General features: G+C 42.1%; 1 protein-coding gene across 1 annotated transcript in view; it reads left to right on the top strand.

The window, feature by feature from the left end:
* The first annotated feature begins 343 nt into the window (after positions 1 to 343).
* ARPP21 (cAMP regulated phosphoprotein 21) overlaps positions 344 to 11,962 on the top strand; it is a 264,546-nt gene continuing 252,927 nt past the window's right edge. The window contains exon 1 of the mRNA XM_077304025.1: positions 344 to 503. The gene's annotated coding sequence lies outside the window, so the exon portion shown is untranslated. The remainder of the gene's footprint in view (positions 504 to 11,962) is intronic.

Genomic DNA, 11,962 nt, shown 5'->3' with positions numbered 1-11,962 from the left:
TTTTTGGGGGGGAGGGGGTAGATCTTGGGGTTGGTGGAGAAGAGGAACCTCAGTGGAGTACAAAGCAATCCTATACGAGACATATCTTAAATAATATACTGTCCAGATATCTGTGTGGGCATTACACATCTGTGCACAGCCATCTGACTCTGATTTTGCCACTTTTTAACTAGACATTTCATTGGTTAATATTAGCTGAACAGCTGATTGTCAAATGTTTACGGCTGGCGACAGGTGCTAAATCAGCACAGCGCCTGCAATCTGGTACGGACTTATGTTGCAGCTTTGGCACCGGCCTTCGCTATTATACCAGAAAGGGGCTTTGCAACTTTTTCTCTCCCCCTCTGCCCCGCCATCCAGCCCATGACATATCTGTCTCGATGGCTGAAGGAACACACACCATTCATGGTGCTTTCTAAAGGACAGTCAGCAGGGGAAAGGAAGTGGAGGAGAAATTCCAAGACAAAAATTGTTAATGGAACTACTGCTGTCTTCCTGGAAGGGTAAGGATTTTGTTACCGGGGGGGGGGGGGAGAGACAACTGGAGTTGATGTTATATACAGCTAAGTTCTGAATGAGGAATGGAAAGAGAAATATCACATGTCCGCAGTGCAGTGATTTCAAATATGGATCCTTATTCACTGGTGTACTGAATGGAAATGATTCTTTTGAAAACCATGTTGTCTCTCACAACCTTGTGCTCATTGTCTATTTGCTGCCTGTTGTGGTTTTTCCATTAAATGAAACAATTCTTTTCCCTGCCCCACTGCAATAATTCCAACATGGTGATCACCATTTAATAGTCCCTGGGGAAATAATGTGATTAACAACAAATCAGATCTGTGGAATGAACTACAAGGAAGGGGACATGTCACTGTTTTGGTTTTAAATGACCCATCCTTTTTGCACACATGCTGAAACACCTCTAACTCACAATTGAAAGGTTTCCTGAAAACTCCTTATGGAAAAACGTTTCTAATATATGGTGCATTTAGCTAGAATATAAACAGATGAAAGGGAACAAAACCTTTTATTTAACCATGTGAATTAACCGAGTCTTAACTTTTAGACTTTTATTAAGTTATTAAGTTATTAAGTTATCTTTGATGCAACATGGATATTTAGTTGTTTGAACCACACATGTTTGATATGTGTTTGTGCTACATCTGAGTGTATACCATTCAATCCCTCATCTCTATTATTGAATTCTAGTTATCAGCTCAAAATGTTTGTCTCCATTACTGATTGACCCACCACACTGGTCTGCTTGCGAATGGATCTGATTGAATTTGGAGTTAGTTGAGTATTGATCCTGAATTAATAGATGTTTTAGTCATCTCTGTTCCAAATCAAGAAGGCCCCTGTCATCTTCACTCTTTTAATGATATAACTGGGAGGAAGTCTTTCCAACTGATCCCCTCACAGGTAGGGATGGACATGGACCTGCTCATGAACTACAGTTCATGATGAATTTTGGCCGGTTCTTGAACTGAAGTTCATGGCATGTCAACCAGCCCAAATGTTTCATGAAGTTTCAAACTGTTTGTGGTGGTTCATAGCAGTTTGTGAATGGATACATTTCCAGTGAGACTGTTTCCACTCAATCTAAATGTTTATGAAACTTCACAGCCACAGAGTGGTTGGAACTTGGAAGGCATGTAGAGGAGCATCCAGAGGAGGTCGCCTGCAACTTTGATGTCTCTAGCTCATATATTTTTTATTTATGTATGTATGTATTTATTAGTTAGATTTTTATCCCACGACTCACAGCAAGCTGGCTCGTGGCGGCTAACAATAAAACATCATATAACAATTTAAAACACCCCATAAAACAATCACCATAACCCTAAAAGCATGATTAATTCTATACACTCCTGAACCTCCTGTTATTTCCCCAGAAAGTCCTTTCCTGGGGGAAGCTTCTTGGGGGAAGGGCATAACTCAGACCCCATCAATTCAATCCTCACCAGACTTGGAGGGCATATAGATCTTATCTGAGATTGGTGTCTTTATCACACCACGGGGGCATTCTACTGCATCACAAACCTCACAAACTAAACTAGTTCATTTGGTGGCTAAAAGTTCATGATGGTTCATGATTTGTGAACCAGGCGAGCCACAAAACATGAACTGAATGGAGAAGTATTTTTTCTGGCCCATGCCCATCCCCACTCACAGGCACCATTCTTGCTACTCCGCACTTCACTTCACTAAACATAATAACAGGAAATAATGGATAAAGTGTAATGTCAGTTGTAAGGCCTAAAGATTTAGCTCATAGATTCTATAGGTGGTCATCAAAGTCTAGAGCAGACTTTCTCAACTGTTTTACTATTGAGAATCACCTGAAACATTCTTTAGGCTTCGAGAAACCCCAGAATTGGCATGATCATTCAGAATATGGTTAGGAAGCATAGCTGGGTACACACCCATCTGGGCCCCCTCCCCTTTCCATCTCCTCCAGGCCAATCATTGGCCATTTTGGGAGTGATCTTTGGGTCAAAATGACCATATATGGTCATATCACCCAATAAATGTTTAACACATTTTTAAAATCCATTAGAAATAATGAACTCTCGGCTATTGGGGAAACCCCAGGGTTTCATGAAAACTTGTTTGAGATAGCCTGATCTAGAACCTAAATCTTGGGTCTTATTGCTCTGGGATTTTCTCTGGAGATTTGTCTGCTGTTAACACTGAAAGTTGGTGGATGGGCAGGTGGAAAGAAAGAGGATTCCAAAGATGGAAGCCCAAGATGCATTCATTGAGGACAGGTACAGTTTCCAGAGCAAGTTGTTCTCCCAGGCAACCTCTAAATATGGCTACTCAACAGTGTCTATTCCAGGTCTTATTGTAGCCATGTCTGTTAAGTGAGCATAGTTTCTAAATGGGTCATGTGGCTTTTGGTAGTCCTAGACAGTTCAGGGCCAAAGTAGATGTAGCATTTCACCACTTTAAACTGATTGTTCAGATGCCTTGTAGGTAACACTGAACTAACAAAGCAGGGGTGATATTTACCTCATGTGAAAAAACAAAAGGGACAGTAAAACTGGCTGCATTTGGCCGTGCCTTAATTTTGGTGTAAAACTGGTGCACAGCAATGCATGGAAAAGAACCAGAAACTTGGTAGTTTAATATGTAACTTCTACTGTATTTTTGTAACATTTATTTACAGTTTCAGAGGAAATTGATCTGTTAGTCGTATAATTTTTTGCATTATATAGTACATTACACCCATAAAGTACCCTGCCACAACCTTCTAAAAATGTCCTAGGTATTTAGTTTGTAATTATTCCACAGCCTTTCATGAGAAAAAAACCAATTGCCTTTCTAAGCCATCCTACCATTTCACCCCACTGCCCCTGCTTCTGTAAACACATTAAGTGGCCAGAGTAATTTTAATTTTGTGATAAGCAAAGAAAGAAATTATTATTGCTAAATCCTTTGGCAATGCAGCAGCTGATTTAACACTGTAGGGGAGCCTGCATACACGATATGGTCATCTTCAACTGTGATAGGCAAAACAGGTGTATAAAAGTTTTATGCGGGGAAACAGACATTATCAAAGAGGAAAAGGTGCATGCCATTTCTGTGCATAATTTTACTCCTGTTGCATTTTCTTTTTTATAGAACTTTTGATAGTCTTTTTGTTCCACTCTTTTGTAACAGAGGGAGGGTGTTTATTTACTTTATTGATTACATTTGTATACTTCCCGAAGAAGTCACGGCTTACAATCAAGCAGCTAGAACAGAGAGCTGTGATTTCTAAGAGTCAGCATGGGTTTTGCAAGAACATGTCAGACCAACCTTATCTCTTTATTCAAGAAAGTATCTACCTTGCTGGATCAGGGGAATGCCGTGGACATAGTTTATCTGGATTTCAGTAAACCTTTTGATAAGGTTCCACATGATATTCTTGTTGACAAGTTGGTAAAATGTGGTATGGATCCTAATTCTGTCAGGTGGATCAATAACTGGTTGACAAATCGTACCCAGAGGCTACTTGTAAATGGTTCAGCATCTCTTGGAAAACAGTGACAAGTGGAGTGCCCAAGGAGGCCTGTGTTGTTCAACATATTTATAAATGATTTGGATGAGGGATTAGAGGGGATACTTATTAAATTTGCAGATAATACTAAACTGGGAGGGATTCACTATGTTGAATGTTATTTTATATGTTGATTGTTGTTATTACTGTTACCTTGATGTATTGCTTTAGGATGCTTAGGGCTGATCCTGTGGAGAGCAGGGGTTTGGACTAGATGGCCTGCATGACCCATTCCAACTCTATGGTTCTATGATTCTATGATTGTCCTGTTACGTTCTACGTGAACTGCCTTGAGCCTTAGCGGATAAATTGTAAACTGTAATTCCAAGATTCCAACAATAGTGCAATTTCTCTTATCGGATCATAACAGACCCAATCTAACAGTCCCATGGTTGGTCCGATCTGTTGCATGGGGTCAAGGGAGGGAGGTTCGGGGCCCTGTAGATATTATTCAGCTTTGGTTAACCTCAACCGAAATGCTTGTTGGAGGAGCTTCCTTTGGTGGAAGGCAACCCAGGGAACAGCCTTTTCAGTCATGGCATCAAAACTCGAACTCTCCCCCCTGTGTAGTCTTTCTTGTCCCTTTCAGTTGCAGCCTTCCTCCAGTGGGTGAAGACTTTTCCTTCCATTTGGCATTTCCTTGGTGATCCTGTCTTCCTGCTCAATGTGTTAATTGATGGCTTTATGTCTTCATAGGCATTTTAGCTCCAATTCCAATTGTTTTGAAGTGGTCTGTTTGGAGGGGCTGTTTCTGATGGTTTTAAAATGTGCCTTTATTATGTCTGTTTTAATTTGTTAGCTGCCCTGGTAGCCATGATATAACATTTGTAAAATGAATAACCAGAAGGCGTTTGATGACTCTGTAATGTCCCAATTTTTGGTTGATGGCTCCAGTCCCAGATAAGTCACGTGAATATACCATGTAGAACAACTAGTGTTCCTGAATGGATCAAGTAGATCAAATCACATGGTGCATAGCAACATGCTCAGTGGTGCCTGTGATTTGTTTTATAATTAAAGATGCATCTATGGACTTCCATAGGAACTGAATCCCCATTTATTATGCATATAAATATGTGTGTATGGGAAATAATTCAGGATTGTCAAACCCACCAAGAACGCCTGAAAATTTGCTTCTCTGACCAAAGCTCTTATAGCTTCTCTCCAAATTTGTCAAATATTTTTTTCAAACAAGAAGTTCTAAGAGCTAGGAGAGACACAAGGATGTGCAGAAGTGTGTCTTCGGGTGAGTCAATATTTAGTAAGATTATATTGCATCCTTTCAGAGCATTTAAACACATGGCTTTATATCTGGCAAATAAACTTCTGCTGTTTTGTGCTGTATTTTCAGACTCATTATATGCCTTAATCTTTGGAGTCTGATGCATATAATGATCACATAATTGCTGTAGTGCAGCTAATTCCAATAGAGTTTGCAATTACTTCAGCACTTGGGGCCTGGTTTTTAACGTGCTGTCCATCACAACTCACTTCAACAATTACTTGGAAAATAAGCAAGTGCTGTCTTGCCGTGGGACAATTCTTGCTATGATTTCCAATCAAGCAAAGAGTTAAAATAAGTGATGATTGATCCCTAGCTTTTGCTGAGGCTTATAGATTATAGAAATTTAGCAAGCAGATGACAGCTAGATTAGATAGTAGCGATCCCCAACCTGTGGGCTGCGGACCACATGTGGTCCGTCGACTAATTGGAGGTGGGCCGCGAAGGATGCTTTCTCCCCCCCCCCCGGCCCTTTACTTCATCCCCCCTGGCCCTTTACAACACACTTCGGGTGTCATTGTCTCCCATCACTCCCAGATGGGACTATCTCGTTGCAGAGAAACAAGCTCAGGGTTCCCATTGATTTGTCATTGTCATGAGTTAAAATTTCCATGAAAATAAAATGTTCCTTATGTTCATTGTTGTTGGATGTTTAAACATTACCATAGCGATCAGAGAGCGTTAGGGCAGTGGTTGAGAGTAGAGGAGTAAACTACCCCCCCTCCGGGCCTCAGTAAAATTGTCAAGCGTTGAGTGGTCCCCGGTGATAAAAAGGTTGGGGACCACTGAGATATAGGACTGCCTGTTGGGGGGGGGGGACTCCAAAACAGCCCATCCCTGGGTCTCTGGAGTGTCCTCTCTCCATGGACTTAGCCAGCAACATTCTTTTTTGTTTCAGCTCAAACCACACTATTCCAGGAGTACGGCATGCCCCCTCTTCTTAATATGTGAAAAAGGTTTTGTATCATCCTTTACTAGCCCCCCCCCCCCATGGTAGCTTCGCTGCATGTCTCCCTGGGGCCAGGAATGACCAATAAATTAGTCGCCACAGAGTGTTAAGCCCTGAGGGGGGCATAAGGTGAAAGGCGGTCCCTCACATGGAACCCAGACTATGTGCTTGCACTCGAAAGCTCACACCTTGAATAAATCTTTGTCGGTCTTAAAGGTGCGACTGGACTTTGATTTTATTGTGCTACTTCAGACCAACACGGCTACTCATTTGAATCTATCCAGATAAAGGAGATGATGAGTACATGAAATTTAAAATGCAAGCAGAATCATATATTAAACTCTGTGGAGGGAGGAAAAACAGAGCTGTGGGTCTGGCTGAGTGGGTAAGGGCAGTGGCCAATGTTTTCCTGAGAGTAGGACTCACATCCCCTCTCCTTAAGGAGGCAGTGATTTGACCTATTTTTCTTGGAGTGGGGAAGGGGAAAGACAACAAGGGGAGAGCGTTACTATGTTAGAAAATGTCTGGCCAGACTCCAGTCTTCCATTCCTGAGCACAATGCTAGACAGGGTTGTTGCCTCTTAGCTCCAGGGGGTCTTGGAAGAGATGGCTTTTCTGGACCCATTTCAATCTGGCGTCAGGCCAGGATTTGGAGTCTGCTGCAATCGCCTTGGTTCCTCTGTTGGGGCCATGGAGTGCCAAGTGGCGAGAGTGCTAGCCACTTCCGTTTGCTGGCTCTCTGCAGGTATTGCTCACATTCTTATGGAAGAGCTTTTAGGATTTTGCTTTTTTAAAATGATAGGTTGCAGCTTGGCCCTGACAGCAGGGTTTTAGATGCTGAGATCTCTAATATCAAGATTGTTATATTAGATCTACCGGATTGGCGGCCACTCTCTCTAAATGCTTAAATGTTAAATGTTGTTTTCCCACCATCCTGAACATCGGGAAATTGGGATTAGAACTGTGATTACTGCCACTGTATGATGTGATGATGATGATGATGATGATGATGATGATGATAATAATAATAATAATAATAATAATAATAATAATAATAATAATAATAATAATAATAATAATAATAATAATAGAACATTTTCCCTTGCTGTCAGAGCCACAGCGTACTGAAGTCAGCCCACTTAACTAGGGTTTGGATTCCAGTGTCAGTGAATAACAGGACAGTTGGTGTGTCATGATGACGAGACTACGTCAACCTCGTAAACAAGAGAGACTTCAGTGATACTCATGTTACCAAACAAATTCAATGGCTTTAAATTTATTTTTTTATTAAATATCACATTCTTGAAGTATCAAACTTTCTTTGAGATTAAGTGTTTAGATCAGGGGTGGTCAAACTGCAGCTCTCCAGATGTCCATGGACTACCAGTCCCATGAGCCCCTGCCAGCAAAGCTGGCAGGGACTCATGGGAATGGTAGTCCATGGACATCTGGAGGGCCGCAGTTTGACCACCCCTGGTTTAGATGGTGTCAAAAAATGAATAAACGGATCTGTTAGAATTTTGTCACCTGGGAATGCAAATCCCTTTCAGTATTTGGAGATGCCGGGAAGGGGGGCAGGCAAATCACACCACGAGGACCATGAAGTCATCCTGACTGTAAGATACACACACCAAAACAAACCCCCCCAAAAACAAAGCAACCTGCTGCCCTTATAGGGTTCTTAATCTTCAGATGATACCTGGGGAATCTCCCAGAATTACAGCTGTTCTCCAGGCCACAGAGATCAGTCTCCCTGGAGAAAATGGCTGCTTTTGAAGTTAGACTTTATGGTACTATCACCCGCTGAAGGCTCTCCCTTTCCCTTACCCCATCTTCCCTAGCTTCAACCACCAGCATCTCCAGGAATTTCCCAACCCATGGTTGGCAAGCCTACACCCTACCCAAGTAGTTTCTTTATTATGATTGGTTTTTGGTTTTGCTTTTTCTTATTTTTTATTTATTTTTGTTATTTATTCACTGCCCCTCACAGCATATCCGCCTCGGGATGGTTTACAACAGAACAGTAAATCAACAATTAGTTCATAAAACTATAAAAACCAACATTTCATGACTAAGATTAACAACTATTGAACCACAAGATCAACTGATGGCATATATTATTTTTCCAGATGTTGGTTTCCAGTGGGGGGGATCCCAATGATGTTCTGGATGCTACCATTGTGTAGCGCAAGGTAGATTGTTTGGGGTTTTCAAAGGGTTGCCAGGTCCCCCCTGGGAACTAGCGTGGATGGGGGGATTAGGGTTGTCACATCCAGGTTAGGAAACAGCTGGAGATTTGGGGATGGAGCCTGGGGAGGATGGGGACCTCAGGGGGGAACAATGCCATACGGTCCAAAGCAGCCATTTTCCCCCAGGTAGCTGTTCTCTGTAGTCCAGAGATAATCTGTAATTCCAGAGAACTTCCCATCTATAGACAGACCTCCCTAGGTTTTCAAGAAGTACACTAATTTAGCATCAGGTTCCTATGTGCTCCTGCAAAGCCCTGCCAATGGGCTTCATGCACCACCTTCCTTCCACAATACTTGACTTGAAGAAGTCGAAGCTTTCCAGCTGAGTGTTAACTGGATGGAGGCTGTTGGGGGTACCCAAATGCCCCCAGGTCCGAAAATACATTGTTTCAGATATATTAAGTTAGACAAGATTTCTGTTTGCCGAGTGTCGCAGTAGCTCTCAAGGACTGCAGGCACAGTCCTTTCCCAGTCTTGTGCTCCTCTGAAAAGAGATTCCAGAGACTGAAGCTGAGCCTTTATATATGAAAAACACCTACTTTGCCCCTGAAGTGTCTTTAATCATGAGTGATGCTCAGTTATAATTCCATATAGCACCAAGAAAACAACTGCTGTCTGGCTGAGATGATTTATTACTTAATCATCAGATGAGGGGTAAGGTGATTTCACTTTAATTAAAAAACTCCAGGTTGTATTTTTAAAACAAAAGAGATCTTTGAAAGTTAATGAATTATAGGCAAAACAGACCTGTACTGGTCTTGGCAGAAAATTCTTGTGCGGTCTTCAGTTGATCTTCAGCTACTGAGCATATATGTGTCCTCCAAAGGGAAATAGCATGAAGTATCAATAAAAGAAACAACTAGTATTAGTCACAGAGTTATTAAAAATAGAGCAGCCCAAATAGCTCAGATTATGTTGAGCTTGTTAGAGTTTGGGAGTGAAGAAGGGTTGGCCATGGTCAACACTTGAATGGAACTCCACCAAGGAGGTTTCTGATCATTTCTTGCCTGGGAGGCTGTGTTGGCTGAGACCCAACCTCCTCTCCTTATTGGAAACACAGAGAGCACCAACGAAGCTGAGGGAAAGAGTTGCTTCTCAACAGATTTTTTTTCAAGAGAGAGAGCAAAAGATTATATGGAGTCAAAGCAGATTTAAAGAGTGGTGGTTGCACAAAACGACTCAACAAGATAATCCATCAGCAACAGCATCTCACTAATGCCAATGGCATCTTATTTTACAAATCTTCACAAGCTCCGTAAAACCATTCCTCGTTCTCTGTTGACCTTTACATAATGTTATATTTCATTATGACCTGGTGTAGACTACGCATGACATGGCCTGGCATGAATGGAAGAATACACATCTGTATTTGAACGTGGAGCCTCTTGTGGAACAGAGTAGTAAGGCAGCATACATGCAGTCTGAAAGCTCTGTCCATGAGGCTGGGAGTTCGATCCCAGCAGCCGGCTCAAGGTTGACTCAGCCTTCCATCCCAGGTCGGTTAAATGAGTACCCAGCTTGCTGGGGGGTAAACAGTAATGACTGGGGAAGGCACTGGCAAACCACCCCATATTGAGTCTGCCATGAAAACACTAGAGGGTGTCACCCCAAGGGTCAGACATGACTGAGTGCTTGCCCAGGGGATACCTTTACCTGTTTATTTGAACATGAATCAATATCACCTAGGCCATAAGAAGTCTACCCCCAAACAAACCAAGACTCTCCTGCTTTCCATATTCAGAGATGCTGGTTGCCAAAGATAATTCCGCATTAGGATGAACGTCCTGTTATCACAGGCTGTGAAAATGAAGCCAATGTGGATTTTATTGTAATGGAAAATTTGGGGTTGTGAGGTGTAGCTTACATTGCATCAACAGCTCCTTTGCATTAAAACCATGTCCTGAGAGATCTACCATGCTACTAGCTTGAGTTAGAGGTTGGTAAACTTGCAGAGGTAGTATGTAAAGGACTAAACTGCATTTTCTACTTCTCTGTTGCTCTGGGGGTAGGATCGAAATCAGCAGATTTCAGTGAAACTCCAAAAGAGTTTGAAGGAAAAATGGGATCCTTTGAGATGACATACCCAAGAATTCCATATTCGAGCAAAAATAGGCTTCAATTTATTGATAGCCTTTCTTCTCAGTGTCTTTAATACATTTTTTGAAAAAAAAGATCAATAATCAGAAAGTAGAATCTTTTGCAAGGTAGACATGTTCTGTTTCAACCCTGGTTTACTTAGAAAGATGGGGCCATAAGTGGGTCAGGTGGGTATATTTTGTCTCTGGGAGAGATGCCACATGGTCCAGCTCTCTGCTGGTACAGTTTGCTCAGTTCTGGGCAAGCAGACTGTTTTCTCTACAAGTGATGTCTTGAAATCCTTTGTGTCTTTATAAAGTGTGGCATGTCATAATAATATGGGGATGACCAGTTTGGAGCCTTTCAGTAGCAGATGCAGCCTCACTAAGATCCTTTTAGGTTCTTGAAATGTCAGTGCCTTCAATCTCCTAAACATGATACTGGAATCACACTGACATTTGTTCCTGTATCAATCTTAAAATTCAGTGTTGTAATCTCAGATTATGACAGTGGTAGGTCCATAGCAATTCATTTTGGCTACCTCCACAAATTGCTGCCAGGTAGATTATTTTTGTGTCACTGGGGTGATCACCTCGGAAAATCAGGTGTTTTTGGCAAGACACTCGCTCTATGCCCCCCGCAGGGTCTTACGCTCTGCAGGTTTAAATTTGTTGGTCATACCCGGCCCCTGAGAAGCATGTCTGGCCTCGACTAGGGCCAGGGCCTTTTCAGTCCTGGTCCCTACCTGATGGAATGAGCTCCCAGAAGAGCCAGGGAGCCTGCAGGAGCTTTCAACATTTCGCAGGGCCTGCAAGATGGAGCTCTTCCGCCAGGTCTTTGGTTGAGGCTGGCGCGCTAAGGAAGAGCTAGAACCCCCCCCCCCCCCGGTTATTCTGACGGTGGTGAAATGTCAGCATCCCCTTTTTGTCTGTCTCAGGGCTGGTATTAGGGCTGGTATTTAGTGGTATTATGTTTCTGCCACATCTTGTATATCTACGTATTGGATTGTTTGTACATGGTATTTTTGCTTTTAGGGGTAATTTTATTGGGGGGGTTATGCACCTTTGTAACCTGCCACGAGCCTTATTGGGAGTGGCGGGTAAGAAATCAAATAAATAATAATAAAATAAAATAATTCAGCATAATTTATCCTATTTGACATTTCCTGAGCACTATACTTCAAACACCCTTGTTTCCTGTGATGTGACCTGTCAATCCCCTTACAATCATTGATGTCTTTGTTGAGATTGCTGTCCTCCTAGGTTGGTATCTAGAATCTTTTGGCGCGACTCAGCAGATATGTTGTGTCATTGAATTCACCTTCTAAAGGAGTCATTTCCTCCAGAGAAACTGATCTC

Source organism: Paroedura picta, chromosome 11, assembly GCF_049243985.1.
Source record: "Paroedura picta isolate Pp20150507F chromosome 11, Ppicta_v3.0, whole genome shotgun sequence".
Classification (NCBI taxonomy): domain Eukaryota; kingdom Metazoa; phylum Chordata; class Lepidosauria; order Squamata; family Gekkonidae; genus Paroedura; species Paroedura picta.
Note: the sequence above shows the minus strand (reverse complement) of the source record. Positions and strands in the feature narration are given on the sequence as shown.